Consider the following 6497-nt stretch of genomic DNA (forward strand, 5'->3'; position numbering starts at 1 on the left):
AAAAGACGGTACAAACTCCAAGGCAATAATCACACTCAATGTCAGAGGCCTAACTGTACCAATTAAGAAACATCAAATGTCAGTATGGATTGAAAAATTGAGTCCAACCTTCTGCTGCTTTCAAGAATTAAATTTAAGCAGTAAGGGCAAACATATTCAAAGTCAAAGATTGGAAGACAATATTTCAAGCCCACAAACCCAAAAAAAGGCTGGGTGGCCATACTGATATCAGACAACATTGACTATAGTACTAAAAGGTTTTAAGAGACCGAGAAGGCCATTTCTCAGTGATGAAGGGATATGAACATCAGAAAGAACTCACATACTCCTAAACACATTTAAAATTCATAAAATGACCAATAGACTTGAAGGACATTGATGACAGCACAATAATAGTTAGAGATTTCAACACCACTCTGTCACCACTTGATAAATCAGCTAGGCTAAAACTAAAAGTGGAAATACTGGAATTTACTGGAATTGAAGAGAGAAACAGAAGAGAGGAACTTAGTATATATACATATATTATATAAATATATACACACACATATAATTTTTTAAAGATAACTATCTCGAAAGAGAGCATAAAATGGCTCCCCATACCCATGCCGCCAGACCCCACACCAGGCTGTTTCATTCAGGGGAATCCAGAGGGGGTGGGTGAGATCCTTCCCCACCCCAAGGGACTCAGACCCAGCAGCCAAAAACCTCTAGAACTCAACTACCACCATGCCCTCAGCCCTCTCCACATGCTCAGGCCAAGCCTCACGCATGAGTGAGCTTATTCCTGGACCAGGAATTTATTCCTGGACTGCACAGCCATATCTCATACCTCACACCACTCATATTCCAAGAGTAGTGCACCACATTTGATGGAGTTTAAAGTAAAAGGCAGCCATTCTTAGAGGAAAATAAGTTTTTACATATATATGCATATTCATATGCATATACGTATATTCTATAAGGACACAAGCCTCAATCTTTAACGACATGTTAGTGATCTCTTATAGAAGAGCTAAATGGTGAAATACAACAATCTTCACTCACTTTCCTCTAAGGAAACTTTTTGGAGAATTTTCAGCAGTTTATTCATAACAAACAATGCAAAATAAATGATTTCGGTTCTGCTTTGGTGCAAGGGTTGGGGTTTGGAACAGAAACATTCGAAATATGGTGGCGTGAAGGTTTAATGGTGGTGAGATTGGTGTTCAAATATTAAATGTAATCAAATATTGTGAACTACTTTATAAAAATTAAATTTTAAAAAACACTTTTAAACTCTAAAAAATAAAATTTATTTTACCTTACAGCCAGAGTACAATTTCAATGCGTAGAAATGTACAAGGTCCAAATTTATCAAAATTGAAATCTTTTAATTGTTTAATTTAAACAAGGTGAAATTCTCTAGCTCATTTTACTATTTTTTTTTGTTTTGCTTTTTGGGTCACATCTGGCGATGCACAGGGGTTACTCCTAGGTCTGCACTCAGTAATTACTCCTGGCAGTGCTCAGGGGACCATATGGGATGATGGGAATCGAACCTGGGTCGGCCGCATGCAAGGCAAATACCAAACCCGCTGTGCTATCGCTGCAGCCCCCTCTAGCTCACTTTAACTATTTATACAATAATTACCATTTGGGATCAGAAGGGACAGAAAATAACATCACTATCACTATCACTATCACCAGGTTGTTCATCGATTTGCTCAAGCGGGCGCCAGTAACATCTTCTTTAGTCCCTGTCACGTGCTAGTGTAGGCCAATGACATATTGGGGGATCTATCAGGGGAATGAGGATCATCATTGTTACTATTTTTGGTATATCGAATATGCCACAGGTAGCTTGCCAGGTTCTGCTGTGGGGGCAGGATAATCTGAGAAAATAACATGTCATTTGAAAAAACATAATTAAAAATTTGTTTTTCTAGACAAAATTAAAATAAACATTTGTATCATAGTATTATTAAAGTCCTTGGCATCAGGTGGGCAATACAAACTGTAACTTAAAGTAAGCATAATATATTGTTTCCCAGAATATAAGACAATAAGCACATGTCCTGAGAAGAGCCACTTATCTGTTCAAAGGAAAACTTAGTCTTTCTTTTTATCATTCGATTTTTTACTAGTTTTTAAATTTTTTTAATTTTATTGAATCACCGTGAGATAGGTATAAGCGTTCGTGCTTGGATTACAATCAATCACACAATGATCAAACACCCATCCCTCACCAGTGCACATTCCCCACCACCAATATCCCTGGTATACCCCCCCTTTCCTACCCTCCCCCTGCCTCCATGGCAGACAATATTCCCCATAATCTTTCTAATTTGGGGGCATTATGGTTTGCAATGCAGACACTGAGAGGTTATCCTGTTTGGTCCTTTATCTGCTTTCAGCACACATCTCCCATCCAGACCGATTCCTCAAGCCATCATTTTCTTAGTGATCCCATCTCTATACTAGCTGCCTTCTCCCCTTTGCTCATGAGGCAAGACTTAGTCTTTATGGAATAAGTAGAAGCCAGTTATGTCAATTGAGTGGGACAAAACAAGGAAGACAGAGGCTGAGACCGCAGAGAAATCCATAGGTTCCTACTATCACGGTATCATGGTCCTCCCATTGTTCATCGATTTGCTCAAGCGGGTCTAGTAATGTCTCCATTTTGAGACTTGTTGTTACTGTGTTTGGCATATTGCATACATCACGGGTAGCTTGCCAGGCTTTGCGGTGCGGGCGAGATACTCTCGGTAGCTTGCTGGGCTCTCCAAGAGGGGCGGAGGAATCAAACCCGGCTCGGCCATGCTGGCTGTGTGCAAGGCAAATGCCCTACCTCTGTGCTATCTCTCCAGCCCCCTACAATAACAAAAGAGAATATTCTACAGAAATAATAACTACCACTTTCCAGAAACTTGATAGTTATTAAGCTAAAAATAAGAAAATTACCAATGGGACTGAAGCAACAACAACCAAAAAAAAACACCGCAAAACAAAGATATATCGTGGGGGAAAAAATACAGTATTCTTTACTATGATGAAGTATTGTTTCATTTGAACACTTCTCATCAAGAGATAAACCAACACTAATGCTATTCCCTATACTACTAGTAAATATATTTAGCAAAAGCCTACAATTACTTCAGTAAGTGTACAGAAGTCTACTTACACATCTTACACATATTCTGAATATAATCAAAATTCTTAAGTAAAAGTGAAACTGAGCCTAAAAGAAAAAGTTCAAGTCAAACACCTCCTGCATGTGAGGTTCCTACTATCTATATTAAAAATGAGTCAGAAAGAAAGAAACAGAAAGAAAGAAACAGACAAAGAAGGACTGCACTCATTTGTGGAATATAAAATAACATGAGACTGACACCTGAGGACAGTAGATACAAGGGCCAGGAATATTGTTTCGTAATTGGAAGTCTGCCTCATGAGCTGGGGGCGAAGGCAGCTGGGATAGAGAAGGGACCATTAAGCCAATGATGGTTGGAGGGATCATTCCGGATGGGAGATAAAAGCTGAAAGTAGATAAAGGACCAAACGTGATAGCCTCTCAGTATTGCAAATCATAATGCCCCGAAGTAGAGAGAGAGTAGGGGGAAAATTGTCTGCCAGAGAGGCAGGGGGAGGGTTAGAAAGGGGGGAGGGGCATACCGGGGACATTGGTGGTGGAAAATGTGCACTGGTTGAGGGATGGGTGTTCATTCATTGTATGACTGAAAGCTTTGTAACTGTATCTCCTGCTGATTCAATAAAAAAAAAAATGGGTGAAATGACTTATATAGCTATTTTAGGACTTAAAGCAAAGTACAAAAATGAGTTTCTCTGGATCTCAAGACAGCACATTGCCAAACTGTTCCGTTCAACTCATGTGACAGCCGAAATACTATCTCTTCTATCACTGATCCATTTGTTATTGACTTTAGAAGCAATGTCTAGCTTAGAGTGACACTACAGACACTCTCCAGAATATTCAGTGAGAGCTCCTAGAGCAGGACATTCCAGCCTGAAACTTGTCCAGCGGTCTGCTTACAATCTAGGTGCCACTATCCCCAGTGCAACAAACTCCCATAGCAATAACAATCAAACGAATCCGGAAGAAGTTAGTTTGGTTGTTCTTGTTGTTTGTTCTTAGTAATTTACGATACTGATGCGTTTACACTTACAATACAAATCAAATACATTTGCAACGTTATTTACAATACTGTTAACAATAATTAATTCCTTTGAGATAACACAGTCCACAGATATTTCTGCCTCTGGCAAAGGTAGCCCCCTCCAACTCACAGATCTAGGAAGGGTGTTTTTTTAAAACTCAGCTACAAGTTTCTGACAGTTGAGAAGTGGAAATCCCAGAGATTAAAAAAAAACAATAAATAAATGCAAACGTCAGAATCTAACAGGACTGAGCCTTGATACCACCTCTCCAACACTTTCTCAGATTGTACAGGGCACCTGCCTATATAAACAGTTATTGAAGTGTATACAAGGGGGGGGGAAGGAAGAGAGAGAGAGAGAGAGAGAGAGAGAGAGAGAGAGAGAGAGAGAGAGAGAGAGAGAGAGAGAGTGAGTTCACTTGATCTCCTGCAAGTCCCGAAGCACTTAGGACCAAAGCCCTCTCGCCTGTTCCAGTCTGGGCGCGAGTAAACGTCCTCTGCTCCTATTTCAATCTTCCAGGCGTTTCTCCCCAAAGCCCCTACACACGCAGCATCCCTTGAGCATCCCTTGCCTATGGCCTCGCGCTCTTCCTTTTTCTCCACCGCTCAGCCAGACTCCGAGGGAGCCCAGCTGGCACAGCGCGCTCCCCGCCTAGGAGGGTGCAGCGCAGCTGGGGGTTCCTGGGGTTGTGGCTTTCCCTCGCGGGAAACTTCAGCGGCCCCCGCCGCGGAGAGGCAAAGGCCATCAACACAGGGGGTGGCAGGGGCCGTGGCGCGTTCCCAGGCCGTGGCCACGGGGAGAAAGGGTGCACGGGACCCATGCGTGCCTCACCCACGTGGAGGACGGGGGCAAGGAAGAGCGGGAGGTGCCCTCGGCTCTCAGGCATCCCCTCTCCTGGTGGGGTAACTGGAGGCAGCTGCCCGCCCGACGCCCCTAGCCGGAGTGCGGCGAGACAAGAGTCCAGGGTCGCAGGCCTGGAGAGGGGGCCGCGGGGCCAAGAAGCCGAGCCTGGCGCCTGCCAGTGACCATGCCCCGTGCCCGAGAAGGGCTCTCAGCCTCCGACCACGAAGGAAGCGGAGTAGGGCTTTCCAGCAGGCCCCTGGGTGGGTTCCTGGTCCTGGCCACCCACGCCCACCCGCAGAGGGCCCCCCCGCTGCACATACACACACACACACACACACACACACACACCAGCGACCCCCGCTCCGAGCCGCCCGCAAATGGATGTAGCAGGAGATCTAGGAATCGTCCAGCAGCCGGATGGTGCATTTCATCTCCTGGTGGAGCGATTTGATGCTGGAGCTCCGAAAGTGGATCATCTTCATGGTCCGCCCGCCTCTCCACACACAGCGGCAGGAGGCGAACATGCACCGCGGCCCAGGGACGAGCGGGCGGCTCGGGCGGCGCCAGACGCACGTCGGCCGGCGCGCACCGTCCCGAGCCCGCGCAGCTCAGACCCGGCGCGGCGGCGGCCACCGGCGCCAGCGGCCACACATGCCGGGGGCAGGGCCCGGCGGGCCGGGGCGGCGGGCGCGGCTCCTCCCGGAGCTCCTCCCCCGGTGCGCCTCCCCGCGCCCCTCCCATGCGCGCCTCCCGGGAGGCTCCTCTGCTCGCTCTCCTCCCCGCCTGGCCGCCGCCTCCCCGGCCAGCCGCACCTCCTCGGCACTGGGCGCGGCCGGGAGACCCCCCACCCCACCCCGGGGGGCGCGCAGAGCAGGGGACCGAGGCCGCGGGTGGGGACGCCTGGCGCTCCGCACGGGCCTGCGCGCGCCGCCGGGCCGGCCGCTCCTGCACCCGCTGCTACTGGGCCCTCGGGGTCGCGCGGGAGCACCCGGTGGCCTCGGGGCCGTGCGAGCAGCGCGGGTCGGCCCTGCGGAGATGCTGGACCTCTGGAGATCCCTCGGGAGGCCCCGAGCGCCGGCGAGCCCACCCCGGGCACAGCGCTCCAGGAACTGCCTTGGAGGGTGACGGGCGTGTCCCCGACTCCCCCCTGAAGCTTTCTTTCATTTCATGGGCAGAGAGGAGGGGTCTCCGCCGCCGGGGAAGGCCGGGCCTTTCTCCGGAGCCTCCCGGCTCGGTTTCTGCCCGCAGTGCTTTGGGTGCGCGCTAGAGGGACCCGGAGAAGGCGCCCTCCGGCCCCCAGCCCACGCCCCCGCCGGCCCTAGCCTGGACTGTCCAGGATGCGACAGGCATGGGTCAGCCTGGGGGCGGGGGCTGCGGAACCTGCTGTCTGCTGACCGGCGCCAGGTGTCAGGAACACGGATTGTCCAGCCCTGAAGAAGCCCTGGGGTGCAGCACCCAGCGGCCGCGGCTGAACGTGGAGGGCTCTGGGAAGAGGT

Source organism: Sorex fumeus, unplaced genomic scaffold, assembly GCF_029834395.1.
Source record: "Sorex fumeus unplaced genomic scaffold, SorFum_2.1 ptg000106l, whole genome shotgun sequence".
NCBI lineage: Eukaryota > Metazoa > Chordata > Mammalia > Eulipotyphla > Soricidae > Sorex > Sorex fumeus.